We start from the raw sequence: 17,609 nt of genomic DNA, 5'->3' as shown, positions 1-17,609 counted from the left end.
GAGTAAATTACACTGACACCCCCTGAGTTTTAGTGAAATTACACAAACCACCCCTCACTTTTTTACACCTACACAAACCCCCTAGTTTTTATACTTTCATTACACTGACCACCCCTGCATGAGAAATATATGTAATCTTTTAAACAAAAAAATATGATAAATGCAATTAAGTTAAACAAAACATGATATATTGTTGAGATAAGTCCAAATAATATACAAATCAGTGTATTTTCGTTATTTTTTGTTACAAAATGCATCAACAGTTTTAAAGAAATATTGTTTAAATTGTTTTTATACTTTATCGTAACGAACCAAAAATAATAAAGAGGTATTGACTTATATTTTATTTGGACTTGTCTCCACAATATGTCATGTTTTGGTTAACTTAATTGCGTTTATCACATTTTTTGTTTAAAAGATTACACTTATTTCTCGTGCAGGGGTGGTCAATATAATGAAAGTATAAAAAGCAGGGGGTTTTGTGTAGGTGTAAAAAAGTGAGGGGTGGTTTGTGTAATTTTACTAAAACTCAGGGGGTTCAGTATAATTTACTTTTTAATCTATGTCATTTAGTTGTGTCAATGTAGGTGATCATTGTTGAATTAGTCATGATTGATATGGCGAAATTCACTGTAATTCGATATGGAGACAGGACTAATGGACGAGATATTTTGGGTATATATAAGACATACTGGCAATATTTAACCGCACAATAAGGATAACACGTATGGAGAATCATATGTGTGACTAGTGGGAGATTGTTAGAATATCTGACAATTTATGGGTCACGAATATATTTCTATAATTGTATTATGGCCATTATTTAATTAGCGAAAAATATAAAATGATCTTCAGTAATTAATTTGGTGGTTAAGGGCATATGTGACATGAAATATTATAAGTGTAGATACCTTCAGGCAATTTCTGATTTAATGAAGGGACTGAATCAGAATTATTGCAACTTAAGCAGTAACCGCTTCGGTTACTTTTATGGGTTATGGTCCCCATTTGTAGAACAACAGGTTTGGTTGAGTGGCTGAGGAGAATAAGTGGATTAAAAGGTTAACATTATCCATGAGGTGAATACTAAGGTGGGATAACACACCATTAGGAAATCTATCACTCTCATCATCAGGTTCACACACTCTAACTTGATTTTTCTCATTCCCCTCTAGAGAAGCAAAGGAGAACCATCAGGCTCTAGCATCTCGAAGATCATCACACCCACATACCTTCGAGATTCCAAATGGCTAATCAAGGTATGTTCTTCTTCTTCACCTTGAAATCAATTGGGGTTTTTTTGGTCTGGATCATGGTTGTACCATTTGGGTTTATGTATGGGCATAAACATTGTGTTATAGGAACAAAGTCATGATCATCAGGGTTTCCGCATTCAATCTAAGGATTATAGATGGAAAATTTCCAACAAAACCCCCCTATGACTTGTTGGTGTTATCTGGAGGTGGGCCAAGTCAAATTGAACGTAGATGGTGCTATATGGAAAATGGGTTGTTCTTGGCTTGGAGTCTTGGTTTCAGGAATGTGGTTTTGGAAAGCGACTGCTTGGAAACTGTACAGTTGATTTCTGAGGAGATTCCAATTCGGATTACTCACATTCTATCTGTGATCATGAATGTTAGATATTGGTTGGCTCTCTCTTAGGTCGTCAAGGTATCCTTTGTTACAAGAGATGCTAATATGATAGCAGACTTCATGACTAAATTAGGTTCTCACTCACTAGAAGAGAGGAAGGTGTGGGACTCAGCCCCATCGGACTATCAACCTTTTCTGCAGTTAGATCTTTCCTTGTTAGCTTAGCTTTACCCTTCATTTCCAATGTACAAAAAAAAAAAAATCTAATCCTTCAAGCATAATCAAGTTTATTCTCTCTATTAATATTTTCTTTAGGTATAAAACATGATTCTTCCTGACCACTACGTGTGCAACATATTTATAGGTATACTGTAATATTTATGCATTATTAATGTAAAAATTTATATACAATTAATATTATTTATTTGCATTTTTTTGAAGAGTCAATGATTATAAGAGAAAAATGGTTAATGAATAGTAATAGTATACAAAATTTATACATTATTGATACATACATTTTTTCTCTTATGTGAATAAATCAGAGGATTTATGTGGAAAAAGTACAGAGTATATATCCGGTAAGGATTTATAAATATTTTTTCATAAGACAGTGTTTTGGTCTTGCAATAGCATTTGACTTTGATACACTAATTATATAGTTAACCAATCCGTAAACCCCAAGAATGCTTTTGACTTTCACGTCTTGCACTCAAGTTATAGATACTTCAAGAAATAAATAATGCTAGAAGGATTCAGCTATTGTTTTATTTTAGAGTTGTTTTAATAAGTCCCGTAAGAATCTTGTTTAAAAAATTTGTAAGTTAGTATTAAAAAATTAAATGCATTATTTTTTCATATGTTAAACACAATATTTTTAAGATAAAATTATTTATTTTGTTTTCTCAAATAATATAATTATTACACATATTGATAGTTTTATTTATTTTATATGTGCTACTTCTATAACTCAAATAAAGAGCTTGCTCGGTCATAATCTGGTTATAAAGAGAAAAAATAAATGAAACATGTGTAATTTAGGTTAAAAAAATATGTATTTATTTATAGTGCAAAAATTTATATATGAATAGTCCATCATCCACAATTCATTTTAAATCACTATTGACTCTTCAAAAAATGTAATATGAATAAATTGTGGATGCTATATTCAATTTATATAACTATATATAATGACAATACATATATATTACACTCCTACATTTTTAGTCTTATAAATTTTATCATTTGAAACATGTTTGCACAAATTATATCAGCATCACGCTTTATGATGTTTCCATGTTGTGTGTTATAAGGATATATGGAAACTTCAGAAAATGACCGATAAGTGTTATAAGAATATTATTAAATGATTAAAAAATATAAATTTTGAAGTGAGAGTAAGGTATTCAATATTTTTAAAAATAATTAAGGGGATTCTATCTATATTCTATAAAAGTCTATAGATACTTAGGGCTTGTTTGGGAGTTGGACTTTGGAGGGGAAAGGAAGGCTTGAGAGTCATCTCACAAGTGTATTTCATGGTTCACAAGTCTTCCCTTTCCCTTCCTTCCTCTTCAAAATCCAACTCCTAAACAAACCCTTACCATTTTAAAATATTCATACTAACTCCCCAAAATGTCTTTTTACGACTCCCTCCCTCGCCCATATTCACACAAGGCTAACAAATCTACAAAACCATTGTGAACAACCTATTCATACTAACTCCCCAAAATGTCTTTTTACGACTCCCTCTCTCGCCCATATTCACACAAGGCTAACCAATTTATAGAACCATTGTGAACAACTGTGAGCCGTTGTATGGAGCAACACCGTCAACAAAATATCTTCAACACTACGTTAGAATTGCAGTTCAACAACACATTTTAGAGATTTAATAATGTTTTTGTGTGTTGTCTATATGAGCGTAATAGAATATCAACATGATTTAACAACTCCCTCCAATGAGTGCTGTTATATTTGATACATATGACAACGATGGCTACATAGAGCGCTCTTGTATTAATCACATATAACAACGCATGCTATACTGAGTGTTGTTGAAGTTTATACATACAACAATGTTATCAACAATGAGTGTCGTTATATGTAATACATACAACAACGCCATCTATAATAAGCATTGTTGAATTCTAACCGTACAACATCGTTCCCTACAACGAATGTTTGTTGTATGTAATACATACAACAATGTTGTTTATAATGAGCGTTGTTGAATTGTATCCATACAACGACGTTCCCTACAACAAGCACTGTTAGATGTATTCTATTGTATGTAATACATACAACAATGCTTGTCAAAGCTCCACCTAGCATGTGTTGTTGATTATTGTACACATTAATATCTGCATATACATTTATCAACAACATGAAGATGTTATTCTCTCAATAGCGTAACAAATTAATAATGATGGAAAATTTAAGACAATAACAAGGAAATCTCTAACAGAGTATATGCAGCGGATAATAATTTCCCCAACTTGCTAGAATCTACGAGGAACAATAACAAATAATGTAGTAACTAAGAACACACAAAGGACACCAAAATTTTAATGTGGAAAACCTTCCCAATGTGAGAAGTAAAAACCACGAGCACAAGTCAGTCAATAAAGCTCCACTTTGATCAAAATAAGAATACAAGAGTCTCTCCAAAATACAGCACAAAACATGCTTAACAATACAACATACAATAGATCAACAAGCTTAAAAATGAGAACACAAAGTTGCAGAAAAAACCAGGAAAAGAGCCACTGTTTGGCTCGCTTTCTACCACCTCAGATGACTTCTCACCGATCCAACCGTTCTGAATGAAGTACCAGGAGTTGTGATCTTACTGTCCAAATTTCAGCTCGATCCAACACTGAATGAAGACGCATTCACAAATCTCCCACAACTATTATGAGTTCCTATGAGTTGAGTTCTTTCAACTTCTCTCTCATTTTTAACGCTTCTTTTTGTCTAAACGGGTTGCACACTCTTGCCTCATCTGACCCCTACCAATTAGATTAAGTGGGACAAGTGTGCTTTTCCCAATTGGGTCTTTCTCCATATAGGAAGGGATCCCAAACCCAACAAATCTCCCCCTCAAAACTATATGGAGAGAATTGCCAAACCGACGATCTCACAACAAGTTTCAAACTTCCACCTTGATAAGGCCTTAGTCATCATATCAGCACCATTATCACCTGTATAAACCTTAGCCAATTCCAACAACCCAACATCCAAAGCATCATATATCCAATGATACCTCACATCAATGTATTTGGACCTAGAATGAAAAGTTGAATTCTTCCCAAGATGAATTGCACTTTGACTATCACAAAATAACAAGTATTTGTCTTGGACAAAACCAAGTTCCTGCAAGAAATTCTTTACCCAAAGCAACTCCTTACATGCTTCTGTAATGGCAATGAACTCTGGCTCAGTAGTGGACAATGCAACGCACTTCTGCAAACTTAATCAAGTAACCTAAAGTGGACTTTCTGGAATCAATGTATCCATGCATATCACAATCAGTATAGTCCATAAGAGTAGGTTTATAACCTCCAAAACAAAGCCTCAAACTAGCAGTACCAAAACGATATCTCAAAATCCATTTCACAACATTCCAATGCTCTCTACATAGATTTGACAGAAAATCTACTAAATGTACCGACAACATGTTAAATATTTGGTCTTGTACACATCATTGCATACATCAAACTTCTCATAGTAGATGCATAAGGAACCCGTTACATATTTTATTTTTCAGCTTTATTTAAAGGACACTATTTAGCACTCAACTGAAAATGACTAGTAAGAGGAGTGCTTACCGTCTTAGCATTTTTCATATGGAATTTTTGTAACACTCTCTTAATATAGTGTTCTTGTGACAGCCAAAGTTTCTTTTCTTGCCTATCTCGCATGATTCTTATACCAAGAATCTGCTTAGCAGCTCCCATGTCTTTCATGGCATATGACTTGCCTAATTGCTTCTTTAACTTGTCAATCATGAAAATATTTTTCCCAATAATAAGCATGTCATCAACATACTATAATATGATGATGAAATCACCATTAGAAAACTTTATAATGAAGACACAATGATCAAACGTAGTCTTCTTGTAGCCTTGCTCACACATAACAGACTCAAACTTCTTGTACCATTGTCGTGGAGCCTTCTTCAAACCATATAGTCTCTTTCTCAGCCTACATACATAGTCTTCTTTCCCTTCAACAAGAACACCATCAAGTTGTTTCATTAAAATCTCTTCTTTCAATTCACCATGAATGAAAGCAGCTTGTATATCTATTTGCTCTACCTCCAAAATCAATAGTAGCAGTCAAACTCGATACAATTTTAATGGATAACATCTTCACCACATGAGAAAAAATTTCACTGAAATCAACATCCTTTCTCTGTCTGAAGCCATTAACCACCAATCTGAAATCTTAGTCTTAGATGTAGAATTACTTTCTTGCTTCACCCTATAAATCCACCCGTTTTCCAAAACCTTCTTCCCATTCGGCAATTTGGCTAAATCAAAAGTGTGATTATCATGCAAGGACTTCATTTCCTCTTGCATTGCATCCAACCACTTCTTATTTTCTTCATTCTCCATGGTCTCATGTTTATATTCAGGTTCTCCTCCATCTGTCACAACAACATAGTCATTAGAAAGGTACCTGGTAGATGGTATCCTATACCTATTAGACATCTGAAGTTGAACTTTAGGTTGTTCAAGAGCATCACTAAGATTCTCATCTTGTGACATCTCATGTTCATCTACACCAATATCAATGGGAAAATCTAACTCGTCTCCAAGCTGTTGATCACCAACATAATCATGTTGCTCACCATTTTGAATGTTATTCTCAACTGTATCCAAATCATGTATATGCATCCAAAATAGATCAATATCAGACAATCTACTATTTTCCTCGGGTGTAGTCTTCTTCATCTTATCAATGTCTTCAATGGGTTGATGTTCCATGAACTTCACATCACAACTTCTAACAACTTTTTTCTCAGTAGGATCATACAACCTGTAGCCAAATTCATGTTCACCATAACTGATAAAGATACACTGCTTTATCTTTGCATCCAACTTGGACCTTTCATCCTTTAGAACATGCACAAATTTCTTGCAACCTAAGACTCACAAATGACCATACCTGGCATTCTTACCAAACCAAATCTTGTCTGGCACCTCAGTATTCAGAGCAACTGCAGGACAAAGATTAATAACATGCACTGTCGTGTGCAAAGCCTCACCTCATAAATGTTTAGGTAATTGCATACACCTAACTCTTTCAACCAACGTCTTGTTCATCCTCTTCGCTAAGCCATTAAGCTGAGGAGTCTTAGGAGGAGTCTTTTCATGTCTAATACATTGCTGTTTGTAGCAAATATCAATTGGTCCATAATACTCACCACCATTGTCAGTACAAATGCATTTCAGCTTCTTGCCAGAATCTCTCTCAACCAAAACATGGAATTGTTTGCACTTTTCAAGCACTTGGTCCTTTGTCTTCAAAGCATAGACCCAAACTTTCCTTGAACAATCATCAATAAGAGTATCAAAGTAAAGTGCACCACCAAATGACTTTACCTTCAATGGACCACAAACATCAGAATGCACCAATTCAAGCAACTATGACTTCCTTGAGGGATGATGCTTCTTAAAGGATACTCTAGTCTACTTACCAGCCATGCAATGAGAACATTTCTCCAACTCTGCACTCTTTAATCTTAGAAGTACACCCTTTTTGGATAAACATTTCAACCCTTTTTCAATGATATGACCGAGTCTGTGATGCCACATAGCAGTCTCCATATACATGGCATTCACACTTTCTTTAGCAACCAAAGCTTTGGTCCAATATATTTTATAAAATTTCTCCCCTTTGACCACAACCAAGTTACCTCTAGTGAGTTTCCATTTTCCATAACCAAAATGATTATCATAACCACCATCATCAACCATCTGCACAAAGATCAAATTGAAACGAACATCTGAAGCATGTTTAACTCCTCTCAGCAACAACTACATTCCCATGTTGGTATGCAAACAAATATCACCAATACCAACTACCTTTGATACACCATCATTACCCATCTTCAACACTCCAAAATCACCAGAAGTGTAAGATGTTAAGAATTCCTTCCTTGGTGTAACATGCAGTGTAGCACCACTATCAATTATCCACATACTCTTATTTGATACAAGATTAACCGAATCACGTTCGCGAAGAATAATAAGATCGTCACAAGTGGCAGTAGTAACACCATCATCATCATCATGATTCTTCTCGTTCTGCTTGCCCTTCCCGTCTTTGTTCTCCCTTTTCCATTGAAATCAATTCTCCTGTATGTGACCTACTTTATGATAATAGTGACATCCATATTATTGTATCTAGACTTGGACTTACTTCTTCCTTTTTCTCTATCACCTTTCGGTTCCTTTCTATGACTTCTCCTCCTGTTTTCAGTGACAAACACCTCAGAATTAGATGAAGTACCATGTACCTTCCTTCTCATCTCCTCATTAACAATACATCCCTTTATACTCTCCAAAAAGACAATACCATCGGGAGCTGAATTTATAATTGAAAATCGAAATGTTTCCCAAGAATCTGGTAGAGTACTCAATAGCCATAGTCCCAACACTTCATCATCAAACTTGATACTCATTCCTAATAATTGATCTAGGACCCCTTGAAAATCATTCAAATGATCTAAAATAGAAGCTCCTCCTTGTACCTTAAATTCATCAAGGAATTCAACAATTATAATATATTATTCCCTGATTTAGAAGCATACAAGGATTCAATTTTCTTCCATAAAGATTTTGTATTTTCCTCATTTGCAATGTGGTTGTAGACATTGTCTTCTATATATTGCCGGATGAAACCACAACCTTGTTAATGTTGAAAACTCTAATCCTCATCAGACTTCGACTCTAGCTTCTTAGTAGCAAACATAGGAATATGCAAATTCTTCACAAATAATAAATCTTTCATTTTTCCTTTCCACAAGTGATAGTTAGTGTCATTCAAACACATCATTCTATGTGTATTTGCATCCATCATTCGAGCAAGTCAAATAACCTCAAATACCAAAGAGCTCTAATGCCACTCTAATGGGAAATTCAACATAATAACAAGGAAATCTCTAATATAATATATGCAACAGATAATAATTTCCCCAACTTGCTAGAATCTATGAGGAGCAATAACAAATAATGCAGTAACTAAGAACACACAAGGGACACCAGAATTTTAATGTGGAAAACCTTTCCAATGTGAGAAGTAAAAACCACGGGCACAAGCCAATCAGTGAAGCTCCACTATGATCAAAATAAGAATACAAGAGTGTCTGAAAATATGCTCAACAGTACGGCATACAATAGAGCAACAAACTTGAAAATTAGAACACAAAGTTGTAGAAAAACCAGAAAAACAGCCACTGTTTTGGCTCAATTTTTGTCACCTCGGATGAGTTCTCACTATTCCAACCTTTCAGAATGAAGTACCAGAAGCTGTGAACCTGCTGTCCAAATTTCAGCCCGATCCAACAGTGAACGAAGACGAAGTCGCAAATCTCTCACAACTGCTATGAGTTCCTGTGAGTTGAGTTGTTTCAACTTCTCTCTCACTTTTCTAATGCTTCTTTTTGCCTAAACTGATTGCACACTCATGCCTCATCTGACCCCTATCAATTAGATTAAGTGAGACAAGTGGACTTTTCCCAATGGGGTCTTTCTCCACCTAGGAAGGGAGCCCAAACCCAACAAATATATGCATGTATATTCAGAAGTTTGTATTATTAACATCAATATAATATAAATTACAAACAAAGAATATCATACCAATTACAAACAAAGAGACAATAAGTACATAAACTTACTAACAAATAATATCAATACAATATATGCAAATTACAAACAAACAAAATTATGATATAATTATACAAACACATGCATCTACTTTTCCTTTTCTTTGATCGTTTTTTGCTTGTATCATCCTTGTTTGAAGTAACATATTGTTTCACCCTAAACCCCTCATCATGATCACCTCTTGTATATAAATCATCATCTGTAGTTGGTCCGCTCTCACACGACTATGATGTTCCAAAAAAAGATCATCTTCAGCTTCAAATCTTCATATTCTTGGTCATCAATATTATTAACGATTATTTTGTTCGTCAAAAGAATAATAGATCATTTCATATCAATTGGGTCACTAACATAGAACACTTATTGAGCCTATGATATTAGAATAAATTACTCATTTTTATATCCTAACCTATTAAGATTCGCTAACATGAACCCTAAGTCATCAAATCGAAAGTAATTGTTGTTAATAATCCACATATATTGGGTTTCTATATTTGGCACTTGACATATGTAAAGTTCGAGCAATAATAGTCACATTACTATTTAACTTTGATAATCTTGTTTTTTCGTATAAAATGTGAACTCATTAATTAGGTAACCAGTATAGTATAAGATATGAATACTTCGACCATTGCTAACCATAATTAAAATATGTCCACACAATTATTTTAAAATATATATGTTTATCATTTTACCATAAAGTAAATAATACAAAACATACATCGTAAGAATTAATTATAAATTCAATTCTTATGTTTGCGATTGTTGAACGCTCAGTAATGAGAGCACCATAGAAGATATTCCACTCAACAATGTTTCCTACAACAAGAGTTGTTGAAAATATCACGTTCAAATCATGACAAATAATTATATATATGTATGTAGAACAATTAATTAATTTTGTTTTCAATAACATTCAAATACTAACAATTAATTAAAAAAATGACATATTCTCATAATTAAAATATGTTCACGTAATAATACAAAACATAAATTGTAAGAATTAATTATAAATTACATGATGACAATTAATTGTGTACATAATTAATTGTGTAGAATTCTTGCAAATCAACAACGCTCTTTCGAAGAAGTATAGTTGAAGATATCTCATTAAATAATGACAATTAATTACATATATATGTAGAACAATTAGTTAATTCTAATTTTAATGACATTCAAATACTAAAAATTAAATTAAATAATGACATATACCTATAATTAAAATATATCTACGTAATAATACAAAACATACAATGTAAGAATTAATTATAAATTAAATAATGACAATCAATTGTGTATGTGTTTAATTGTGTATAATCCTTGCAAATTAATAACACTCTTTTGAAGGAGCGTTGTTGAATATATCTCATTCAAATAATAACAATTAGTTATATATACATAGAACAATTAATTACTTGTGTTTTTAATTACATTTGAATAATGATAATTAATTAAAATAATGACATAAAGGAAATAATACAAAACAAAAAATGTAAGAATTATTGCACTACAACAGATTTTGTATTTAGTGGAGGTTTTTAATGCGATTAGCGAAGGTTTTTTATGCGATTAGCGGAGGTTTTTAACCTCCACAATATAAAAAGTGGAGGTTTCAAAAACCACTAGTGTTATGACCACTAGAAGCGTTTTGCGGAGGTTTGAGAAAACCTCTGGTACCTATAAATTCGCAGTCGTTTATTTGTGGAGGTTTTTGACCTCCACTATTTGAGGAGGTTTTTACCTTCGCTATTTGAGGAGGTTTTTGTAGTGTTTACCATGGAGGCTTTAAACCTATACTATTTGAGAATGTTAATTGTGAAGATTTTCAACCCCACTACTTGAAATAACAAATGGAGACATGCTATAAGGTATTTCAACCTCAATTTAATTTCATAATTTTTACAACTTTAGTGTCATTAATTTGTAATTATTATTTAAATATCTAATACTAAATAAAAATGTTCTTAGCAATAATAAAATTTCATTGCAAGTAACCAAGGTAGCGTAACAAAGTTGAAAGAGTTATAATTCATCATTCGTTATAAATCCAGATACCCAGAAAATCTCAAAAAACTAAAAGTAGTCTCATATGAAACTTTAAAAACAAAATACATAACAAATATCCTAAATGTTGTTGGCTCCAGATGATCCTCTTGACACTTTAGACATGCATAATTGTTATACCTTTTGGCATTGGCAATAAAAACATATAATTTTCACGGCTATTTAGTCTACTCATCCCCTTGGCTACGTAGTCTAGTAGTTTTGTTTGTGACAACAACATCTTCTTTCTTGTTGATATATTATGGACGAAAGGATTCAAATGAACGAAATCACATAGTTTTGTTTGTTAACTTACCCGAGTGGAGTTACGAGAGGAGTGGAGTGGAGTTGCGGTGAGTGGAGATGAAATTCTCTGCTAGAATTTAAAGGAGATGAAGTTGCTTTGCTAGGGTTTAAAGGAGATGAAGTTGCTCTGCAAGGGTTTTAAAGGAGATGAAGTTAGTTTTGGGAGAAATGATATGAAGTAAAGTTAAATAAAAATGCATAGTTAAATAGTGGAGGTTCAAAACCTACATAGTTAAATAAAAACCTCCACTATATATCTAGTTAATTTATCTGGGGAGGTTTGAATACACTCCACAAGAAAACCTCCACAAAATATCAAATTTGGTGTAGTGTTGGGATTGTTGAGCATTAAGAATTCAATAGCGCTTATTAACGAGATCGTTGTAGAAGATATTCAATTCAGGAGGTTCCCTACAAAAGGCACTATTGAAAATGTGTTGTGTTAGGTGAGCTTAATTGTATAGAATCATTACTGTTGCGCCTCGATTTTCGACTACGCGACCTCTTAGAGTCGTCACTACATTTTATGGTTAAAAATGTAGAAAGATCTTTAAAGCCCAATAACATTGGGCTTTTTAGATTTTTGATATCCAGGTTCGGGAGTCGATTACGAATTGGGAAAGGTATTAGCACCTTGTTCCCCGTAATAAAATGGTACCCTAACTAATTGCATAAATTGAATACCCTTAATTTATTAAATTAAATTGCTTAAACAAAATATTTTTTATATTTTATTTGTGTCTGACAAGTTCATATTGCTCCTAAGTATCTCGGGTGCAATAGGGAAATCAAGACTACATAGTTCTTTTTTAAAAAAAGGTAACTTGGTTGGATTTTAAAAAATGGTTACAAATTGTTGGAATTTAAACGAAGTGAAACTAATAGTCGAAGAGTCAACATTGACTCCTTACCTTCTTCCCACTTGAATAGATAGCAGAAGCAGTACAAATGACCGCAACTGATTCTCGGCTCGAAGCGAGGAGAAAGAAGTAATACGAGTTATAATCTCGCGATAGAAACCCAAAATAAAAGTTAAAAAAATTTTATTTTTAAATGATTTAACTTATCTTATAGAAAAGAGGGAATTAATAGGTGAAGAGTCGACATTGGTCGCTAACCATCTTCTTACTTTGATAAATAACAGAAGCGGTACAAGTGACCACGTCCGTTTCTCGGCTCGGAGTAAGAAGCAAGATACAACATGATCTGTAACCCCACTATTAAATTCAAAGAAATATTTTTCTAAGAATATTTCAAACATTTAACTTCTAAGTACTTTCAGTTAATATTGAGAGTTGGCTGATTTATGTAAAATAAAATAATTAGAATGTGAACATTAGACGTGTATAAGATACTGCTCCTATTGAAATTATTTATGGGTTGCATTCTCAACCGAATAATTCAAGAAAACAATTAAGCACACCAAGTCACACAAAAAAGCATGTGAAGCCATGACCAAGACCGAATAGAAAAGAACCGTTCTAATACCATGTTGTAACACCCCGAAACTACTCCAACAATATTGGCCAAAATGAGTACACATTTGTTTTCTTAAGGTAAATTTCCTCCATTTATATTTGATTCCTTTTCGGGACATCATATTAAGTAACCTAATTTGCGGAAGAGACAACAACCATTACCTAATGGTAATCAAAAACCACTTAATATTCCATGGGATAATTCTTTATTACAAATGACGAAAAACGTATATACATAAACCAAAGCGGAAATACAATCTTTGCCTAAACAAAAATATACTCGAAGTTGACTGACTTATTCAACACGCTAAAGTACCCTACACAGATACCCTCTTAAAAAGCAAACTAGAAATGGAAATGACTGCTAGTGACTAGCTCCAATGTTAGCAGGTGTACTAGGACACTCGCTAAGGTCCTTCTCTATCTCAGAATCGGAGGAGAGTTCTACCCCTTCAATGGAGTCTTCTATACAGACTAACTCCACACAATCCTTCTCTTCGACTTCTAGCTCCTTCTCTTTAGCCTCTATCTCCTCTCCGATTTATTGGAGGAACCCCGCGACTTACTTCTCACTCTCGCATCTGCTAGAAGATCGGGCATCACCCGTCGAGTAGCCCTCCTCTCTAGTGGGGAATTGAGCACGTCGCCCCAACTCCGTCTTCGGGTATATGGTCCTGCAGCAGTGGGTCTATGAGGAATCACAGACTTAAGGGATGGTGCACTAGGTGCTAATCTCTGAGCAGGTAAGGTGAAAGAAGCCTCCAAGTCTGCTTGATGTGAGGGGAAGTGCATCTTAGAGCCATCACAAACCAGCTCCAGCTCTAAGGCACAAGGACCTATGTAGGTGTATTAGTGTCTGTCATTGCTCCTTGTCCCCTCCTGAGACATCGAGAATCGGTAGCTCGGAATCCTCACAGTACGGACCATCTGAATGAGAATGTGAACCGAAGACAAGTAGAAAGAAGAGAAAATAAAAGAGAGGAAGACATCTAATGAATGTTATTCATTGATGGCATGGAATTACATGGAATATTACATCCAGACAGACACATATAATGTACAAAATATATAGCTCATACATAAATGCACAATGATGAATGATGTGATAACTCGGATCATGAGGATCAATATCCACGATCTCAATATATGAATATTATGCTTATTTCATCCATCCTTACACCAATATCCTCCCAATATACAATTTAGAAATAACCAAGAGTACAGGTCCCATAACAAGCCGATTTGACCGCACCAAAAATAAATTTTTTCAGGATCGTGTCGTATTAAACACTTTCTGGGCATCCCTCTCATTGATCCTTATTGCAAAGAGGGATTGTCAAAGATTATCTGGTTTGCATTGTGAGAAATGTTTGATCCAACAGAATACCTCATCCAGGAATACAGGGGACTCGTCTCACCTAGGCTCTCCCTCAAGACTTTGCTGAAAAATCACCGTCATCGCCATCCCACTCAACATTGCAGGGCTCGTTCGTTTCCCATAAATTTCCTTTCCACTAATTCATTATTCTTAATGAGTATGCACACTAACCGAAGTTAGCCGATTAAATCTTTTAATTAGTCTTTTATATCGATTGGTCCATCTTAAGACATCTCCCAAAGGAATGCTTCTTATGGGACCCGATCTTATTTTATCACGTAATATAGGAATAACATCCCTACCACTACGAACCATTGATAAGTGCCAAACATACCTAAATTTCATACACTTTTATGGCACTTATCTTAAGCATAATTGAGAAAAACCAACTTAAAATACTTCTTTTTGTATAAAATATCACAATCTTGTATATTTGTGTTTGAATTTATTTTTTATGTGTTTTGTAGGATTTAGAAAGAAGAATAAAAGATAAAAAAGACTCATGGTCAAAAAGAAAAAGAAGTCAAAATCAAGGTGCTCAAGCAGACAGCTGAGCGTGGACCAAGCCACGCTAACCTGACCTGGACCAAGCGCTGAGCGGACTTGCTTGGCCGCTCAGCCTAGCACCAGACTAATCCTGACATGGTCAGAACTCAAGCTTAGCACAGTCAGACACGAGCATGGCACACGCCCAAGCTGCTCAACAAGCAGTTTAGCGGTGCAACCAAGCAGCTCATCGGTGAACCAGACTCCTGCCTAAGTCAACAAGCACCAGGCCACGTCTTAGTCAACACGGTCAAAGTTGCTGAACAAGCAGCTTAGCGGTGCTACAGGTGTGCTAAGCGGTGTGCACTCAGACTTGACTTAGTCATCAAGCAAACCATAAAGTCACCAATGACATCACTTCAAAGTAGCCCACCATAGGCTTTTCAGAGTAGCTCACCATATCTGGTCTCATAGCTCACAACTACCTTTGATGAGTCAAGCTTAAGGAGGTGACAAAGTTGCTTGATAAAGTGACCAAAACCCATGTTGAAGGGTTTGGTCAGCTGCTGAGCGGTGCTAACAAGCAGCTCAGTGGCTCGAGGAAAACTTCTATAAATAGAGGCACATTTCATTCTGCATAGAAATTCTTCCATGAAGTTCTCTCTTCTTGTTCTTAGTTCATAGGAGTTTTATTTAAGTAAGTTTGTAATTTTAGTTTATAATTCAATAAGAGAAAAAGGAGAAAGCAAATGAGATGCAAAAATCAATTTTGTAATCTCATTTGGAACTCAAAGCATCCAATCCTTGGATGGATGGGTCATGCTCCTAACAATTTCTTTTGAATATGGTTATGTATTTCTACTTCTTCTTTTATTCTAAAGTTTGAATTTTAATCATTCAAGTTGGTGCTTTGGTTAATTTTATTTGTTTGAGAAATTCTTTATGCTCTTTTAAGATTGATCACCTAAAAACTGATTTCAAGTTATAAAAATTACTTGTTTCAAACACTTAACAAATAAACTAAGAAGTAGAGTATCTGTGTATTCATTACTTGGCAAGTTAAACATACTTTTCTTAAGATCTTATATTTATTACTACTTCAATATTAGAGTAGCCAAAATTAGGGTGTGACAACCTAGCCTCTTGTGGACGTAATATTGTTTAGTAATAAATATAAGTGATTATCATTCTAACATTTTAGGACATACACTAAAAGGAGGATTTTAAAACTTGGTGTTTGGAGTTAATCAAAGTAAAACATAAGAACTTGTCTAAGTAGTTCAAATTCATAAGAAGTTGAGAAATATTTTCNNNAAATGATCTTGTCTCCTCAAGAATCTGTTAATATTTAGTTTATGTTTCTTCTTAATTGTTTATATGAAATTCAATTCAAATCAAAACCATAATATGTTTAACTCATTATTTGTACATTCACATGTTCATATAATTCATTCTATTAGGCAATTCCTTGTGGTTCGACATAACCCTATACTATACTACAATTGAATCTAGAAAGAGGTGTAAATTGTAAAATAGTAAAGTGTTATAAATAAATTTATTTGTTGAAAACACCTTTTTGATATACAAAAGTGATGAAACCAACTTACTAACTTTTATTTATTGTTATTTAATTTCCGCAATTTATTTATTCTTTAATACCAACCTTCCTTAAGGAAGAAGTTTGGTTTGTTAATAAAAGGAACCCAAAAGGGAGTAAATAAATAAAAGTAACTTAAATTTATTATTCTTTTGTTCTTTATTTATTTATTTGTTTCTAACAACTAACTATTCATCACATTTGTACATTAGAATACCATTAAACCGGTGTTGGAATTCATTCCACAAACCAATATGGTATTCAAAGGTACTTAATAATTATGTAATAGGGGATTGCTTCGATACCATTGTACCGGCGTTGGAATTTATTCTAGCAAAGCCGAGATGAGGCAAAGAAGGAATAACTTATTCACAGGATTATTAAAAGTAAGTTGTAACTAGAATATTCTTGAAACCATTATACCGATTATGGAATTTATTTCAACAAAGTCGAGATGACGAACAAAGAATAAAACCGAGTTCACTTACTTAATCAAATAAAAAGAAAACACACTGAGTTGAGGGAATTTCCGCTTTCAACAAATTGGCACTACTGCCAGGACGATTTGTTGAGAGGGGAAAGCCAACTCTTCTCACCCAAGAAAAACCCTTTCAACAACCATCGCTGAATTACCCGGAACAGCCAAATGGCCAAGAGTCTTACGGTCAGACGACCTCACTATGTGGTATCATGTAGTCATTTTTAGGCATCGCGTTGCTCACAACACCATCGTCGGAATCCTTGCCCACATAAGGCGCAAGAACAAAAGTAACAGTATAAGTTTGTTGGTTTGGGAAACGGACTCAATCCTCAAAGCCACAATCTTCCCCAAGTGT

The 17,609-nt window shown here is 34.2% G+C and overlaps 1 long non-coding RNA gene across 2 annotated transcripts; it reads right to left on the bottom strand.

Annotated features, from left to right (window-relative positions):
- LOC109332772 lies at positions 11,537 to 17,415 on the bottom strand. Of its 2 annotated transcripts, none has more exons than XR_002105939.1 (3): positions 17,393 to 17,407; positions 15,239 to 15,240; positions 11,537 to 11,644 (listed from the first exon to the last, which is right to left on the bottom strand). It is a non-coding gene; the product is annotated as an uncharacterized LOC109332772 (long non-coding RNA). The 2 variants fall into 2 exon arrangements; XR_002105938.1 differs by lacking the exon at positions 15,239 to 15,240 and adding an exon at positions 13,675 to 13,676 and having other exon boundaries at positions 11,543 to 11,644; positions 17,393 to 17,415.

The sequence above is a fragment of the Lupinus angustifolius genome, chromosome LG18, assembly GCF_001865875.1.
Source record: "Lupinus angustifolius cultivar Tanjil chromosome LG18, LupAngTanjil_v1.0, whole genome shotgun sequence".
Taxonomy (NCBI): domain Eukaryota; kingdom Viridiplantae; phylum Streptophyta; class Magnoliopsida; order Fabales; family Fabaceae; genus Lupinus; species Lupinus angustifolius.
Note: the sequence above shows the minus strand (reverse complement) of the source record. Positions and strands in the feature narration are given on the sequence as shown.